Below are 20,000 nucleotides of genomic sequence, written 5' to 3' on the forward strand. Positions count from 1 at the left end.
TTAAAATTGTTACAAGTTCATTTTCTTTTCTGTTTTGTTTAAATTTTAATTTCCTGCGCTAATTTTTTTAGTAATCCCGTTTACGGGATTAAGGTTTCTTAATCATATTGGGTAGCGTGCCTAATTGCTAGGGCGTTAAAATTTGGTATCAGAGCGCCAATGTTTTTAAACTTCCTATAAACCGGCCAAACATGTACAATTATCGTCAGAGACAAGCTCGGCTCATGGTGCAATAAGTGCTGAGAGTAAATGCTTTACTACTTATATGATCATTTATTTACCAGTTTTCCATTTTAGGCAGTAAGCGAGCATCTAAAGTATTTATGTGATATTTGATGCCATGCTTTAAATGTTATATGTTAAGTGTTTGATTATATGGAGTGAATAGTTGAGTTAGGTTGTAAGGCAATAAGTGCATAAGTATGCTATTGGTGCTTAACTCGCTGTGTAACACCCTAACTAATTTAGGCGTATTACGTGATTTTTAAACGTACTGTGCAGCTCGTTGCTAATCAACGAGGTTTATGGAAAAACGTGATTAATTAAAATTTTGCTTTTTCATTAAACTTATAAACCATTTTACCAAAAAGACTCGGGATCCCGATTTATAAAAATATTTACAAACGTTTTTACTATTCAACTTTTACATCAAAATAAGGTCATCTAACGACCGTTACAAAAATCCCGGCCCCCGTCGTCCCGAGGATCGTACGCTCCAGGCCTAACCGCCCCGACATGTACAATCTCATAAGCTCGCTCACGGTCCATCAGCAACTGCCTTGCCTTTACCTACACATGAACGTAAATTGTGAGTCGACAGACTCAGTAAGAAAAGCATAATAATATCATACATAAAACTGACTGCCGTGTCCAACACGATACTGAGTCCTGCTACTGCCATGTCCAACATGGTACTGAGCACTACTGCCATGTCCAACATGGTGCGAGTTTTGAACGTTCGGGGGACGGTACTATTGACAAGTATCCTCCCGATCGGTCGAACCGGTCATACTCCGCCGCTGGTCATACTCCGGCTGTCACAGACGGGATAGGTCAATAGATCGAACCACCAACCGGTGTCGGCTGATCGGTCGAACCGGTCATACTCATTTCTTGGTCATACTCCGGCTCGTACCGACGTGACAGGGTTGGGTGGTTCGAAGCCTAAATACATATCTAATGTAAACTAACAGGCTCCCTACATGCACGCTAAACATGTAATCTACATATGCATACTGTTATACTAATCTTACCTGGATTCCGATTTCAGGTGTGCCGGTCAACCTGACTGGAACTGAAGCTGAACGACGGATTACTGGCTCCTAAACCATAAAAATCACAACGCTATAAGTGACACGCTAAATCACTTCCCGGGGACTAAAACTTGAAACTAAAAGTTTCCCTATCGATAAAAAGCATGGCAATACCCCTAAAAACCCAAAAACGAGGAAAACTAGGGTTCTGAAAAATCCCCCATCCGGAAGTCCGGTTGCCCAACCGGAATTCCGGTTCTGGGAAAATCTGAACCCCCATCCGGAATTCCGGATGCTCAACCGGAATTCCGGTTCCTCGCAGGCAGCAACCAAAAATTCCCATATCTTGACCAATTCGAACCCAATTGATCCCAAACTTTCCAGACCTCCTCTATAGGTCCCAAATAACAATTCTAGAGCATCAAACCTACCCAGAAATCCCACATGCAAAATTCACCATTGAAGCTCAAGCTTTGAGTTCCAAACTCAAGCTTGAGCAAAACCAACTAAACAAGCAATCCACTAGCTTAATCCACCTTAAACTAGCATAATATTACCTCAGAAAACATTTAGAAATAACAGCAATATCACAGAACAGAAACATAACAATTTCCTTCCAAAATTCATACTTTTTTCATAGAAAACTCAAGGCTTTAACAATCTAACCTACATGCTTCTAACATAGCTTAATCAACAACAATAATCATGCTTTGAACAACTTAAATCAACAACAAAACACAGCAGAAACATCTCTCAAAAATCACATGCATTATCATCCATTTTCATCATTTTCTTCAAGGAATTTAAAGAGAAAGGAACTATAAAACACATACCACAACAAGAGATCAATAGGTTGCAAATTAGGGCTTGAATCACCAAAGAAAATCCAGCCTTTTGAACCCCCAAGCCTCAGCCGAAAGAGAGGAAAAAGAGAGAGAGTTTTTTTTTTTCTATTTTCTTTAAAATTTGCCTAAGTGTTGGGATTTTGAGAAAAAAGGATTTATAACATATTACTCATTTAACATATACACTTAATCATTTCAGCCAAATAATCACTTAAACAATTAATTATTTTCCATTTAATAAATCATATAAGATAAAACACTAATGGGGCAAAAAGACCATTTTGCCCCTCCACCATAAAATCACTAAAATCATGCTAAAGGGGTATTTTTGGGACATTCTAAATTCCCGGCCATTCCCGACATTCCCAATGTCTAAAACCCGTCCCCAAAATACTAACATACTAAGTTGTGATTTCTACTGAGCCAAACGCCGCGTTCCAAAATACCGGACACCGGAAATACGAAATATAAAAACTGCTGATGACATAATTATGCATATCTGAATCCCATAAAAATTAATGATAAATTATTTAAATAGCTATAAATAATTTCCCGATTAACATAAATAACTGCTACTTTCCAAATTAACTAAGCGGGCTTTACAACTATCCCCCCCTTAAAAGGATTTCGTCCCCGAAATCTCACCTGAACAACTCTGGAAATTGAGCTCGCATATCTGATTCTAGCTCCCAGGTGGCTTCTTCCACCTTACTGTTTCTCCAGAGAACCTTGACCAACGCTATGGTCTTATTCCGAAGGACTTTATCCTTTCTATCCAGGATCTGCACTGGCTGTTCCTCGTAAGACATATCTGACTGAAGCTGAAGGCTCTCATAACTGAGTATATGAGAGGGGTCTGAAACGTATTTTCTCAACATTGAGACATGAAATACGTTGTGCACTGCTGATAAAGCTGGAGGCAATGCTAACCGATATGCCACTTGACCTATCTTCTCGAGAATCTCGAATGGTCCTGTAAATCTAGGGCATAACTTGCCTCTTTTCCCGAAACGTTTAATCCCCCTCATCGGAGATACTCGTAAAAACACATGGTCCCCTACTCGGAACTCAACATCCCTACGTTTCGGATCTGCGTAACTCTTCTGTCTGCTCTGGGAGGCAAGCATTCTAGCTTTGATCTTTTCTATTGCCTCATTGGTCCGCTGAACTGACTCTGGACCTAGGTATTTCCTCTCCCCTGTCTCATCCCAGTGGATAGGGGATCTACATTTCCTACCGTACAACAGTTCGTAGGGTGCCATCCCTATCGTACTCTGGTAACTGTTGTTGTACGAGAACTCCACTAACGGTAGGTATTTACTCCATGAGCCCTCAAAGTCCATAACACAGGCTCTCAGCATATCCTCCAATATCTGAATTGTCCTTTCGGACTGACCATCTGTCTGAGGATGGAATGCTGTACTGAATTTTAGCTTCGTACCCATTGCCCGTTGCAAACTTTGCCAAAATTTGGAGGTGAATTTCGGATCCCTGTCCGAAACTATAGACTTCGGTACCCCGTGAAGTCTCACTATTTCCCTGACGTATAACTCTGCCAACTGATCCACTGTAAACGTTGTTCTAACCGGCAGAAAATGAGCAGATTTCGTAAATCGATCCACCACTACCCAGATGGAGTCATACATACCCGTGGTCCTAGGTAACCCGACCACAAAATCCATCGTAATATCCTCCCATTTCCATTCTGGTAGGGTTAGAGGCTGCAACAACCCTGCTGGTCTCTGATGTTCAGCCTTGATCTGCTGACACGTGAGGCATCTCGAAACGAATTCTACCAAATTCTTCTTCATACCGCTCCACCAGAAGTACGGTTTCAAATCTTGGTACATCTTGGTGGTGCCGGGATGTAGAGAATATGGAGTAGAATGAGCCTCCTCAAAGATCTCGTTCCTCAAGTCCACACTGTTCGGGACACAAACCCTGGCTTTATACAAAAGCATTCCACTAGCTGACACTGAAAAGTCCTTGGCTTGACCAGCCAATACCTCATCTCGGATCTTCACTAACTCCGGATCTGTCGTCTGAGCAACCTTTATTCTTTCTAACAGATCAGATTGCAGCGTTAAGTTGTGAAGCTGACCTACCACAAACTCAATGCTGGATCTAACCATATCCTCTGCTAGCTGAGGTGAGATCTGAACCATGCTAGCCACTTGCCCGTGACCCTTTCTGCTCAGGGCATCGGCCACAACATTGGCTTTCCCGGGATGGTAAAGAATCTCACAATCATAGTCCTTCACTAATTCCAACCAACGCCTTTGTCTCATGTTCAGATCTTTCTGAGTAAAGAAATACTTGAGACTTTTATGGTCGGTATAGATCTCGCACTTCTCACCATACAAGTAATGCCGCCAAATCTTCAGTGCAAAAACCACTGCGGCCAATTCTAAATCATGAGTCGGGTATCGCTGTTCATAATCCTTTAACTGACGGGAGGCATAAGCGATAACCCGATCGGCTTGCATCAATACGCACCCCAACCCCTGTTTGGATGCGTCACAAGAGACCACGAACTTCTCCTCGTCCGAAGGCAAAGCTAGTACCGGAGCAGTAATCAATCTCTGTTTCAGTTCCTGAAAACTAGCTTCGCATTTATCTGTCCAGATAAATCGCTGATTCTTCTTTGTAAGCTCGGTTAGGGGCATAGAAATTTTGGAGAACCCCTCCACGAACCTACGGTAGTACCCAGCTAATCCCAAAAAGCTTCTGATCTCTGTCACTGTCTTCGGTCTCGGCCAATCCCTGACGGATTCGATCTTCCCGGGATCCACCTTGATCCCGTCCTTGCCCACAATGTGTCCTAGGAAGGACACCTGAGACAACCAGAACTCACATTTCTTGAACTTGGCGTAGAGTCTATGTTCTCGAAGTCGTTGCAGTACCATCTGAAGATGTAACTCATGCTCCTCTTCTGATTGAGAGTACACGAGGATGTCGTCGATAAACACAATCACGCAGATATCGAGGAAATCCTTGAATACTCGTTCATCGTGTCCATGAATGCCGCAGAGCATTGGTTAGTCCGAATGACATAACCAGGAACTCGTAGTGTCCATACCTAGTGCGGAAAGCCGTCTTTGGAATGTCCTCCTCTCGGATCCTCAACTGATGATAACCCGAACGGAGATCAATCTTAGAAAAGACCGTCTTCCCCTGAAGCTGATCGAACAAGTCATCGATCCTAGGTAATGGATATTTGTTCTTCACCGTCAGCTTGTTCAACTCTCTGTAGTCGATGCACATCCTCATAGATCCATCCTTCTTCTTCACGAACAAAACCGGGGCTCCCCAAGGTGACACACTGGGCCGAATGAACCCTAGGTCAAGCAACCCTTGGAGCTGAATCTTCAATTCCTTAAGTTCAGCTGGAGCCATCCTATACGGGGCTTTAGAAACCGGATCCACCCCTGGTGCCAAGTCAATCACGAAGTCAATCTCCCGTTGAGGTGGTAACCCTGGAAGTTCTTCGGGAAACACGTCCAAAAATTCCCGAACCACGCTGATGTCCTCTGGCCGAATGGTGTCTGGCCGAGTGGTGTCCACCACCACGGCCAGAAACCCTAAGCACCCACCGTGCAATAATTCTCTCGCTGACATAGCCGAGATCACGGGGATCCGAGATCCCTGAACCGAACCCACAAATACGAACGGTTCTTCACTTTCTGGTTGGAAGACCACCATCTTCCTCTTGCAATCAATGCTCGCCGAATATTTAGATAGGAAATCCATTCCTAAAATAATATCAAATTCGACTAAGCTCATCTCTATCAGATCAGCGCTTAATTCTCTACCATCTATCCTGATCGGCATAGACCTAATCCACCTATTGGAGATAACCAATTCTCCGCCAGGTAACAGGGTTCCAAACCCTGACTCATATCTATCATAGGGTCTACCCAACTTACTAAAGACTCTGGCCGCCACATAAGAACGTGTAGCCCCAGAATCAAACAGCACTGAATAAAGCGAGTCGTTAATAAGAATCTGACCTGTAACAACTGATGGGCTGGCATCTGCATCAGCCTGCGTGATCGCGAATACCCTGGCTGGAGTGGGCATCGCTGGAGCTCTCGGTGCTTCTGGCCGGAGCTGGAGACATTCCCTCTTGAAGTGCCCGAGCATGCCACAATGAAAGCATCCCTGCCCCTTGCACTCTCCCCGATGGTGCCTCTTGCAGCTAGGGCACTCGGGGTAGGAGAAGCGAGTCTCATTACCACCAGGACGACTCCCTCTGTTCTGGTTCCCCCGGAACCTCTTGTTCTGACTCGAGCCGCCGGAAGCAGTGGGTGCCCTCTTCCTCTGATCAATGGCCCAACCACTACTCCCCCTGCTGAAGCCTGATGCAGGAGGGGTAGGAGCTCCGCCACCAACCGGAGTACTCGCTGACTCTGAAATGCACCCCACTGCGCCCTCAGCTCGCAGTGCCTTCTCCACCATCTGAGCGTAGGTGGTGCTGTCGTCTGTGGTAATCATCAGATCATGTCTGATCTTGGGATTCAACCCGTCCAGATACTTCTCCTTTCTGCTGAAGTCGGTCGGCACGATTCCCGAGGCTAACCTCGCCAACCGGTCAAACTGAGTAGTATACTCAGTGACACTCATGTTCTCCCGCTGGGTCAGGTGAACGAATTCCTTTCTCTTGGCGCTTCTAACCGCCTCGTTGTAGTACTTTGCGTTGAAGAGTTCCTGGAACCTCTCCCAAGTCATGGTGGTGACATCGTGAATCTGAGACACCATGTCCCACCATACCAGGGCATCCTCCTGGAACTGAAATGTGGCGCACACCACTCTGTCGTTGCCGGTGACACCCATAAAGTTCAGAATTCTGGTGATCACCGTAAGCCACTGCTCGGCTTTCGACACATCCGGACCTCCCAGGAATACCGGAGGTGCTTGTTTCTGGAACCTCTCATACAACGGTTCCAATCTATGGGCCGCCACTACTATCTCGGCCTGGGCAGCAGGGGCAGGTGCCACTGGAACTACTGGCACTGGAACTGCAGGAGCACCCTGCTGTCTCAACCTCTGAATCTCGAGGTCTTGCTCTTCGATCCTGGCTTGCATTTCTGCAAACCGCAACTCCCAGTTCGGGGCTCCCTGATCGGCCGGGGGAGCTGGGCAGCCCGTGGCGGGTTCTCATCACCCCGACCACGAGCCCTGCCTCGGGGACCTCTACCTCGGCCCCTAGCAGGTGGGGGAAACCGAGCTCCCTCTCCCTGATTCGACCCCACTGAGTTGCCTCGACTCCTGGTAGTCCGCCTGGCGTCCATCTAGTTAGAACCGCCTGGGAAACCAAGAGTTGGCATATCAGGTCGTATTCAAGGCGAGCTTACTAATGCCGCTTAATTTGGAAATTAGAAATGAAACATGCGCCTATTCTACTATCAGGCTACTAACATGCTTCCTAACAGGCTTTTCTTTTTCATAACTGAATAAAATAAACTACTAAAGCAATAAAGGCTTACTGAACCGTGAACCGAGCTAACTACTGATGATGATTGTACATGTCGTGACGATCTTCGGAAGACAACCTGGCGGCTCTGATACCAAGTTGTAACACCCTAACTAATTTAGGCGTATTACGTGATTTTTAAACGTACTGTGCAGCTCGTTGCTAATCAACGAGGTTTATGGAAAAACGTGATTAATTAAAATTTTGCTTTTTCATTAAACTTATAAACCATTTTACCAAAAAGACTCGGGATCCCGATTTATAAAAATATTTACAAACGTTTTTACTATTCAACTTTTACATCAAAATAAGGTCATCTAACGACCGTTACAAAAATCCCAGCCCTGCTGTCCCGAGGATCGTACGCTCTAGGCCTAACAGCCCCGACATGTACAATCTCATAAGCTCGCTCACGGTCCATCAGCAACTGCCTTGCCTTTACCTACACATGAACGTAAACTGTGAGTCGACAGACTCAGTAAGAAAAGCATAATAATATCATACATAAAACTGACTGCCGTGTCCAACACGATACTGAGTCCCGCTACTGCCATGTCCAACATGGTACTGAGCACTACTGCCATGTCCAACATGGTACTGAGTTTTGAACGTTCAGGGGACGGTACTATTGACAAGTATCCTCCTGATCGGTCGAACCGGTCATACTCCGCCGCTGGTCATACTCCACTGTACCGACGGATAGGTCAATAGCACCGAACCACCAACCGGTGTCGACTGATCGGTCGAACCGGTCATACTCCGCCGTCGGTCATACTCCAGCCTGTACCGACGTGACAGGGTTGGGTGGTTCGAAGCCTAAATACATATCTAATGTAAACTAACAGGCTCCCTACATGCACGCTAAACATGTAATCTACATATGCATACTGTTATACTAATCTTACCTGGATTCCGATTTCAGGTGTGCCGGTCAACCTGACTGGAACTGAAGCTGAACGACGGACATCGGCTCCTAAACCATAAAAATCACAACGCTATAAGTGACACGCTAAATCACTTCCCGGGGACTAAAACTTGAAACTAAAAGTTTCCCTATCGATAAAAAGCATGGCAATACCCCTAAAAACCCAAAAACGAGGAAAACTAGGGTTCTGAAAAATCCCCCATCCGGAAGTCCGGTTGCCCAACCGAATTCGGTTCGGGAAAATACGAACCCCCATCCGGAATTCCGGATGCTCAACCGGAATTCCGGTTCCTCGCAGGCAGCAACCAAAAATTCCCATATCTTGACCAATTCGAACCCAATTGATCCCAAACTTTCCAGACCTCCTCTATAGGTCCCAAATAACAATTCTAGAGCATCAAACCTACCCAGAAATCCCACATGCAAAATTCACCATTGAAGCTCAAGCTTTGAGTTCCAAACTCAAGCTTGAGCAAAACCAACTAAACAAGCAATCCACTAGCTTAATCCACCTTAAACTAGCATAATATTACCTCAGAAAACATTTAGAAATAACAGCAATATCACAGAACAGAAACATAACAATTTCCTTCCAAAATTCATACTTTTTTCATAGAAAACTCAAGGCTTTAACAATCTAACCTACATGCTTCTAACATAGCTTAATCAACAACAATAATCATGCTTTGAACAACTTAAATCAACAACAAAACACAGCAGAAACATCTCTCAAAAATCACATGCATTATCATCCATTTTCATCATTTTCTTCAAGGAATTTAAAGAGAAAGGAACTATAAAACACATACCACAACAAGAGATCAATAGGTTGCAAATTAGGGCTTGAATCACCAAAGAAAATCCAGCCTTTTGAACCCCCAAGCCTCAGCCGAAAGAGAGGAAAAAGAGAGAGAGTTTTTTTTTTTCTATTTTCTTTAAAATTTGCCTAAGTGTTGGGATTTTGAGAAAAAAGGATTTATAACATATTACTCATTTAACATATACACTTAATCATTTCAGCCAAATAATCACTTAAACAATTAATTATTTTCCATTTAATAAATCATATAAGACAAAACACTAATGGGGCAAAAAGACCATTTTGCCCCTCCACCATAAAATCACTAAAATCATGCTAAAGGGGTATTTTTGGGACATTCTAAATTCCCGGCCATTCCCGACATTCCCAATGTCTAAAACCCGTCCCCAAAATACTAACATACTAAGTTGTGATTTCTACTGAGCCAAACGCCGCGTTCCAAAATACCGGACACCGGAAATACGAAATATAAAAACTGCTGATGACATAATTATGCATATCTGAATCCCATAAAAATTAATGATAAATTATTTAAATAGCTATAAATAATTTCCTGATTAACATAAATAACTGCTAATTTCCAAATTAACTAAGCGGGCTTTACACGCTGGGGTTGTTGATTACATGGGTACTTGTAAAAATCGACCCTCCAGAATCATCTAGACTATAGTGAAAACAAGTAGACTCTAGGGTTGACCAAACCAATCCATCGGCACTGCCTGCACCTCCGCAGAATTTGGGGGATAATGTGGGAGTTGGCAATGCTAATCCTCCTGCTGACTGGCAGCAGATGTTTCAAGAAATGCGAGGTATCATACTTCGTCAAGAGGAGGAGTTGTGTCGATTAAGGCAACCAACACTGACTTCCCCTGTTGAGCAAGTGTTACCACCAGCACCTGTGCCAGTGATGGGTAACCAGGGGTTTATGATTCCGTATAGAGATTCTCTGTTTGAGCGGTTTGTGAAGCTACAACCTCTGACTTTTCTGGGAGGTACTGACATAATTAAAGTTGAGAAGTGGATGAGTACAATCACCCGTATCCTTGACAAAGTGGTAGAGTTAGCTTTAATTGCTGAGGAGGTTGAGCAACATGTAACAAAAGAGCAGACTGCAAAGGATGCCGCCACGACATCGAACCCTCCTGCTAGTGGTAATATCAGTAAGGGGACCGACAGTGGTAACCTTGATCACAAACAGAAGGATGATTCTTCTGGAACATCACGGGGTAATAGAAAGTTTCAGGGAAACAGAGGTGACCATCAGGGTCGCGGATCTTCATTCTGATCTTATCCTGAGTGTCCAAAATGCAAGAAACACCATTAGGGTGAATGTCGGGCCAAGACTTGTTTCAAGTGTGGCATGGTGGGCCATTTCATCAGAGATTGTCCTCGGGCCAAGAAGGAGGAGCCTAAGAAAAATACTACTTAGAACCCGGGATGACCTTTTACCATGAATCAGGCTGACGCTGATGCTAGTCCGTCAGTGGTGACAAGTCAGTTGTCTATAAATGGTTGTTCCTATACTATATTGTTTCATTCAGGAGCTACACATTCTTATGTGTCGAGTAGAGTAATTGAAAGTTTCCATAAACCATGTGATATATATGCTTCAGGGTTTGGTACCCTACTACCTTCGGGAGACCTTATAGTATCCGCTAAGTGAATTTGATCCTTGTCTTTCTGGATTGACGGTTGTGAATTAACTGCCAATCTAATAGAATTACAACTGTCTGGTTTTGATATAATCTTGGGAATGGATTTTCTATCCAAGTATGGGGCAACGATCGACTGCAAACAGAAGATGGTGGTGATTGAGCCCAATCGTGCTAACCCAACAGTGTTTGTGGGTAAAGTTCAAGGGACATGAATACCAAGAATAACACTTTTGAAAGCTAAGGACCTGATGAGCAGAGGTTGTCTGGGATTCATAGTCATTGTAGTGGATACCAGCCAACCTGTGACATCTAGAACTGAGAATACAAGATTGGTGTGCGAGTTCCTTCACGTCTTTCCAGAAAATTTACCAAGATTGCCACCTACCTAGGAGATTGAATTTGTAATTGAGTTGGTTCCAGGAGCGGAACCAGTATCAAAAGAACTGTATCTGATGGCTCTAGTGGAATTGAAAGAACTAAAGATACAATTGTAAGAGTTATTCAATCTGGGATTCATTAGGCCGAGCTACTCTCCTTAAGGTGCTCCGGTGTTGTTTGTAAAGAAGAAAGACAGGTTTCTGCGAATGTGTATTGATTATCGAGAGTTGAATAAGCTTACCATCAATAACAAGTATCCTTTACCTCAAATTAATGATCTTTTTTATCAACTGAAGGGGAATACGGTCTTTTCCAAGATCAATCTTCGCTCTGGCTATCATCAGCTGAGAATTTGAGAGGAAGATGTCCTGAAAAACTGTGTTCTGTACTCGGTATGGACATTATGAATTTCTTGTGATGACTTTTGGACTCACGAATTCCCCAGCGACATTCATGGATCTTATGAATCACGTATTCAAGGATTACCTTGATAGATGTGTGATCGTGTTTATTGATGACATCTTGGTTTATTCTGAATTAGAAGAGGAACATGAGTTGCATCTTAGATCAGTATTTCAATGGTTACGAGACCACAAGCTATATGCTAAATTCAAAAAGTGTGAATTATGGTTATCTCGTGTCTCTTTCTTGGGGCACATAGTAGATAAAGATGGGATCATGGTGGATCCGCCCAAGATTGAAGCTGTTCGAGATTGGCAAACACCAAAATCGACTATTGAAGTTAGAAGCTTTCTGGGCTTAGCTGGGTATTATCGTCGGTTTTTGGAGGGTTTCTCAAAGATTGTTGTACCCTTAACGGAGCTGATCTGAAAGAACTTGAAGTTTATTTGGACTGATCGGTGTGAGAAAAGTTTTTTAGAGTTAGAACAATGCTTGATTACCGCTCCAGTACTAACTCTTCGTTTAGATAAGGAAAATTTTGTTGTTTATTGTGATGCCTCGAGACGAGGTCTCGGCTGTGTTCTTATGCAAGCGAGAAAGGTAATAGCCTATGCTTCTCGGCAGTTAAAGGAGTACAAGCAGAGGTACCCTACTCATGACTTAGAACTCGCGGTAGTAGTATTTGCGCTAAAGATTTGGTGGCATTACTTATATGGCGAGAAATGTGAGATATACACTGATCATAAAAGTTTGAAATACTTCTTCACCAGAGAGACCTGAACATGAGACAAGATGCTGGCTAGAGTTGGTGAAGGATTATGATTGTGAGATCCTTTATCACCCTGGGAAGGCCAACGTTGTTGTCGATGCCTTGAGTAGAAAAGGGCAGAGTCAAATAAATACGGTGAAACAAATCTCCCAACAGTTAGAAAATGATATGACCCGAGCTAAAATCGAGTTGGTTGTAGGGCAGGAGGCTAATATTTGTTGGAAATTATTTTACCAGGATCTTAGATCTACTCACAAGTATGTTTATTAACATCCTAAATAAGAACTTTCTAAAACGATAAATTAAACACATATAAAGTTTAAGAAACCTTACATTGGGTGCAGCGGAATAATATGACTCCTTCCGTTTAGATATCTAGCCCTTGATTCCTTTCTGTAGCAGAGCATTATCAATATCTGAACCTGGATCTCTTTCTCTGAATCTTTGATGCTGAAACTCCTTTGCTGATGATCTTTCTTCACGATCTTCCTCACTATGATTGAGGTATTGCTTGATGTGTGTGGGAACTACTCTAATCACTAAGGATTTTGAAATATTGAAGAAGAAGAGAGGGAGTGGTCAGCCAGATAGGGAGAGAGAAGGCTCAGATTTTTCTGAATCAGAAGAAGTCAGAAGAAAAGTGTGTAGTTTTTCTGAAGCCTTCACTATCTATTTATAGCATTCCACTAGGGTTAGATTTGAATTATATGGCATTAAAATAATGAAAAAATCAATTTAAAACACAACAATAGGTGGCCGGCCATACACTAATGGATTGGGCCTTGGGCTTTCCAATTTTGCAATTTTACCACCTTTTGTATCTGATTTTCTCAAAAATGCCAATTTCCTAATTCAATCATTTAAATGTCAATTCTAACTATTTAATAACTATAAATAATTATTAAATAATATTGTCATTTATCATATTTATTAATTGAACCATACAAAGTATCATAATTAACAAATATGCCCCTATAAACTCTTTCTTTACAATTTCGCCCTTACTTAGTGAAAAATTCACAAAAAGACATAGTCTAATTTGAGAATTATAATTGATTAATCAAAACCAATTACATGAGTCTTACAAGCAATATTATCTCAACTAGTGGGGGGACCATGGGTCTATATAACCGAGCTTCCAATAAGTAGATCAAGAATTTAGCACTAAAATTCACTAACTTATTAATTCTTCGTTGAATCCACGCATAGAACTTAGAATTGCACTCTCAGTATATAGAATGCTCTATATGTTCCACCATATAGACACATCATTAGTTATCCATTGTTATAATCCTAATTTGATCAATGATCCTCTATATGAATGATCTACACTGTAAAGGGATTAAATTACCGTTACACCCTACAATGTATTTATTCCTTAAAACACTTGACCCCGTATAAATGATATTTCTGCTTATGTGAAATGAGTACTCCACCATTTATGTTCGTTTGGTCAAGCTCGAAGGAGATCATCCTTTGCTTACTATTCGCCAGATAGAAGCTATAGATTCCATGTTTATGATAGCGCTCCCACTCAATTGCACTACCGTGTTCCCAAAAAGTACGTATCACCCTGACCAAAAGGTAGGCTTAACTAACAATTCAAGGAATACGAATAGCCTTTCAAGATTGAGCCTAATCATAACAGGATTAAGATCATTTGATCTAGGATCAACTAGGCGATATTGACTTGAATAGACTTTACGGTAAGTTTAATTAAATCTAAGTCAAAGTTCAATATCGGTCCCTTCCGATGCATACTCCATGCATCCAACCTGAGCTTTACTTTAACCAATGCTCTGGAAAGAACATAGCACTTCTCCAAATGCAAGTAAACTCTGTTGTAGATTATCATATCAGTAAAACCCTATGTCTGATAAATCTAGGAAACTTTATTCACATAGTCATGTTTACTTTCCAATGTGTTGACATCACAATAAACAGGATCAAGTATGTGAAAAGGGTTTCAGATGAATTTATACATTATGTACATATAATCATGAAATAAATCATGTGAACCATGCAACATTAAATGTTATTTCTGATCTATATTAATAAGTAAATCTGATTATATTGAAATGAGTTTTATTTAGGGCATAAAACCCAACAAACTCCCACTTGCACTAATATAAAACAAAAAAGTGCGTTTCAAATAATCTCAACACCTTGATATACAAATCAAGTGTAGTAGTAGTAAACTCCTCGTAATAGGATCTGAAAGGTTGAATTAAACACAATCTTTTCTCCACCATTACTCTTCCTTTAATCACAAAATCATTGATAATGTGAAATTCCTCTCTATATGTCTACTCTCTTGGGATACTGGATTCTATACCTTTGGCAACTACTTTTGGTTAATCAGGAAATTAACACTAGTAGTTTAAGGCAATTTGGAATGGTGCCAAAGATGTATAGAACTTTCCTTAGACTGAATAAGTACCTTTCCTGCCGCTTTAACATTCAGTCTCTCTCTGGTAGACCTAGAGACTTCAGATAGGTTTTTACACTTCTCCAAAATCACTATTCCACCCCCAGAGTAACCACCATCTTATCAAAAAGATTTTCTAGCACAAAGGCAAATTTCGAAATCTGATATGGTGTAGTCTAAGAGTTTTAAACACACCCTTATAGACTAACATATAGTTCCTCTTCTTAATCTTAAGATTTAATTGATTGTCTTCCAATGTTCTTCTCCTGGATTAATCTGATACCTACTCATTACTCCCACTCAACAGCAGGTGTCTGGTCTAAGGCATACAAAAGCATATCTAAGACCTCTTACTGTTGATATAAGAAATTCTTTCATGGTTTTATCTTTTCTGGAATAGTTGAGACTTTTCCTTAGATAAATAAAATCTATGTCTAAGAAGTTGTGAAGCTTCTATAGATTGCCATTAGAAAGAAAATGCTTCAGCATCTTACTAAAGTAAGTTGCTTGCATTAGAGTAAGTAATTACCAGGTATACCACAAGCCATAGGTTTAGATAAACTCAAACCTATAATACTAGGAACAGGAAGTTTGTTAAGTCCATTGAATGGACTTATAAACGAAATTTCCTTTTATGTCCTTGTGATAGAAAACTTTAGGTTATTCCATTTGAATGGATTAAACCATAGTTCTATTGGCTTTCTTCTTATTTTCTTATCTTGACAATCCATTACTTGTTTAAACTCACAATGGATTTTAATCACTAGTGTCTCCCAAGTCATGAGAAGGTGAGTTCCTAGAAACTCTCCCACTACGACAAGGTACGGTGAATTATGTCTACGAAAACTAAATGGTATTAATCTCTTCGGTTGTGACAAGACAACAGAGGCAGTGGGATCATCATATGTTATATAAGATGATAGAACACTTTTGGAATCAAGAAAAATATCTCCTTTATTTTCTACTTGTTTTCAGACTTAGTCATTTTCTTAGAAAAGTAGTATTTGTTTGAACAAACACTTTCTTATCTATTGACAATCGGATGGTCCACCCCTAATCACTTAGAATAGCTAACAAACCATGGTTAACAGTTCTAGCTTTTCTTAAGATTTTGATTAGGTCATCCATGAATCTAGTAATGATTTACATTAAGTAGCCAACCATTACATCATTCTGAAATTGTATTACCATAGAAGGATTTAGGCAACGACTAGTAACTAATCATCAACATGCAACTCGAAATTTCTGGGGAGGTAAGTTTGGATATAATTCAAAAATCAATTTAATGATCTTTGAACTGCATATCTACTAACTATTTCTCCACCCCTATCAGTTCGCAAGATCTTTAACCACTTACTTTAATGGTTTTAACCATTGCTAGAAATTAATGAAATTTTTTCAAACATTTCAAATTTCTTTGCTAAAAGGTATAATCTAGAGTTATCGTTTTAAGAATACAACGAAGAACTCATATCCACCCCTGAATGTACATCCATCTGCGAATGAGATGAACTACTTTCAGTGGATATAGGCATATTAACTCTTTGCAGAGATTGATCTTGTCAAATCCACTATGAACAAGATACAAATGCCATAGATTAAAAAAAAATGGTAGTGTCTATTGATTACATAGGTTTAGTTACATCAAAGAGTTCTAAGAATACTGCAAGTGGATCCTGGTCACAAAATATCTAACTCATATTCCATACAGTTTTAATCCATTAATAGAAGATGGATATTAAACACTCCAAAAAGTGTAACTGTATTGTATTCTGGAATTAGAAATATAAGAAAATTTCTGTTTGGATTCTAAAATTAAAGTCAAAGACTTAAATTCAACCAAATATAATGAGTAATTCTTTCTTGGACCAGCACTACTAATATAACTCTAAGTCTGATTTGCCCATACAAGTAGGAGATTTCTAAGATTGAGGATTTATATCAATTGGGAATAGAATTTCGGGATTATAATCATAAGCGTCATTTAATTTCTTAAGAGAAAATATAATGACATGAAATGATTTATAGACCATTCATCCAATGATATATTATGGAGCTAATTCGAAATGAATAAGCGAAGAGGAATTAGGATAATTTCGATTATAAATAAGAATCCAACGATGCTTCGATTAGCGAAAGTCAAAGTAATCTTATTTATGTAATCTTCTTGTTTCATATTGTAAAAATACTAGTCTAAGGTGTCATCAATTGATGAACAGCTAGATGTCGCATATACAATATTTATCTTTCGAGATCTAACACTATTATGTATGTCTAATGGTGAAAATCCACTAGGGATTTATCTCATTAGATAAACAAACATGTTGGACCAACAATGAAGATTCGAAATTAAACTACAACTTAATAACAGAAAATAACATGGTTCAATATAAATTCATACACAATTCAGAAATTATAAGCATATAGCAAGTAGGAATGACAAGTGAAAATACTAAAACTTACAATCCTAAATAATTTCCAAGGTTTTTCAATAAACTGATACAGTGTCCCGTTTAGGCGAGAGTCAAAGCATCATCCATTGAATAGAGTTGTCAGCTCATCTAAAATGATAACCATTCTAGCAACCTTTTATTCGATCAAGATTGGAATTCAGCGTTGTCCCGTTTAGGCGAGAGTCAAGGCAATTCTATCTTATGAGCTTCCACCATTGTTTCATAATTTGCAAGTCAAGTATGGTCGCCACCATTAGGGTGATCCATACCATACAAAACACTTACAAACTACTTATCATGCGAGGTTAAACGGTGCGAAATTGCTAATGAACGTTCCTCCATTAGGGAGGATTACTCACTAAAACAACCGCGATGTAAAACCCACAATGGAGATCGAATATCTTAATAATAATCAAGCTCATTATTTAAAAAGAGTTGTATTTTCTTTTATGCTCTTTATTTATTCTATTTATTTTAAATATATATTTATTTAATTAAAATTTCCAATTTAGAATGAAAAATTCTAAATATAAATTTTAATTTAATATTTATAAATTTTACTTAGATGGATATGAAAATAACATGAATTATTTCCATCTTAGTAATAATTTCCAATAAATATTTAGAAAAAAAATATTTAAGTTGTTACAAAATTAATTTAAATTAATTTACAACTCAAATTTAATTTTCTATAAATATATATTGCATTTCGAAAAATTAAAGTATATAAGAATACAATTTTCGAAAAATGCATATTAAAATAAAAAATAAATCCTGGAAAAATTATTCTAATTTAATGTTGGCCCAAAATTAATTAATAAAATTAATTTACAACAAAAAATATCATTTTCCTATTTAATTAAATATATAAGAAAAATTTCAAATATTTAAGTATGATGATGAAAATCAACTTAAATATTAATTTTCTATTTAATTAAATACACTAGAAAAATACTTCAAGCAAAAATATCACCTATCTAGATTTTCCTTTCACTAATTAATTCAATTTCTAATAATATACTTTAATTCAATTTATTTTAAATTAATCAATAAATGAAAAAATCATTGATTTAAGTTGATCCAAGAATTAATTAAAATAAATAATTAATTTACAACTTAATCTATTTTTCAAGATAAAATTCGAAATTCTAGCATTTAAGAAATGCAATTTCGAAAATTGATTAATAAAATAAAGAAAAATATATTTTGAAAATTATTTAAATTTAGTTGAAAAATTAAATTTCAACTAAAAATAATTTTCTATTTAATTAAATGTCATGAAAAAGAAATATTTAAGTATGATGATAAAAATCAACTTAGATATTTAATTTTCAAATTAATTAAATGTATTAAATTCAAGAAATAAATAATTAAGTGTAGAGAAGGCTTAATTATTAATTTCTAGTTTAATACTAGGAAAAATATACTTAAAATAAATTGTACCAAAATTAATTAAATAATTCATTTCACAATTTATAATATTTTCCTATTTAATATTAGAAATAATAAGTAGTCTAGAAATAACTATCTAGAAAATATCTTATTTGACTAAGTATCTTTTCCACAAAATTTGAAAAAATATCTAATTTAGGTTGTATTAGAAAAAATCTAGAACCTAAATATTTTTCAAATTTAAATTTAATTAAATATCAAAAATTAAGTTGTAACCACTTAATTTGAAAATATTCCATTTTAAGTTAATATTCGAAAAGATATTAACTTAAAAAAAATATCTAAAGAATCTTAATAACCAATGCCTAAAAGTCCTCAACTTAATTTTGAAATTTTGAATTCAAAAGATATTCAGATTTAAGTTGGTTAGTTGAAGATAACTAAATATCAACTTAAATAGGAATATTTAATGAAAAATTTAAATTAAGTTCCAGAAAGAATCTAGATGGTTATAATTCTATATTTAATTAAATACAAGAAAATACATATAGTTTAGCTTAGAATAAAAAATTCTTTAAACTATAATTTTCTTAAATTAATTTCAAAATAAATGAAATTAATTATGTTGCTAATCAATTTTATTAGGTTAAACTAGTGTAATTAACCTAGTACAGTTGTTCAAATCAGGCAAATGGGCCTTCACAATTGGGGTAGTTTGTGTGAGGGGGTGCTGGGTTCAGTATGTCGTACCCACTTCTATGGCTCCCAACTCTCACACAAGGCCCAAAAGAGAAGAATTTAACCTTAATAAGAACAACTGTTATTAATTGAATAGGCCCAAAAACTAAATGGGCCTAAATAAATTCTATCAATAACTATGATAATTTATTTTAGCAACATTAACCTATATGCATCTATAATAAAATTAAACACATAGGCTCACACAGGCACACTTTGGATGGGTCCTATCATGTTGCTAGGTCATACACAGATGAAAGAAGATTGTAAATTATACCTGTTACAAATTATTATCTTGACCAAGGGAGCCATCAGATCATTAGATCTGGCAAAAAGTAACCATGGCTATTTGCAATCAAGTAATAATAGGTTTTAAAAACTTACAAACAAGCTAAAACACATACTCCTGCAACAGGGTTAGCTGGATAGTTGGATGTAGGATTTATTTAATTTTAAATTAAATAATTAA

This window comes from Cannabis sativa, chromosome 3, assembly GCF_029168945.1.
Source record: "Cannabis sativa cultivar Pink pepper isolate KNU-18-1 chromosome 3, ASM2916894v1, whole genome shotgun sequence".
Classification (NCBI taxonomy): domain Eukaryota; kingdom Viridiplantae; phylum Streptophyta; class Magnoliopsida; order Rosales; family Cannabaceae; genus Cannabis; species Cannabis sativa.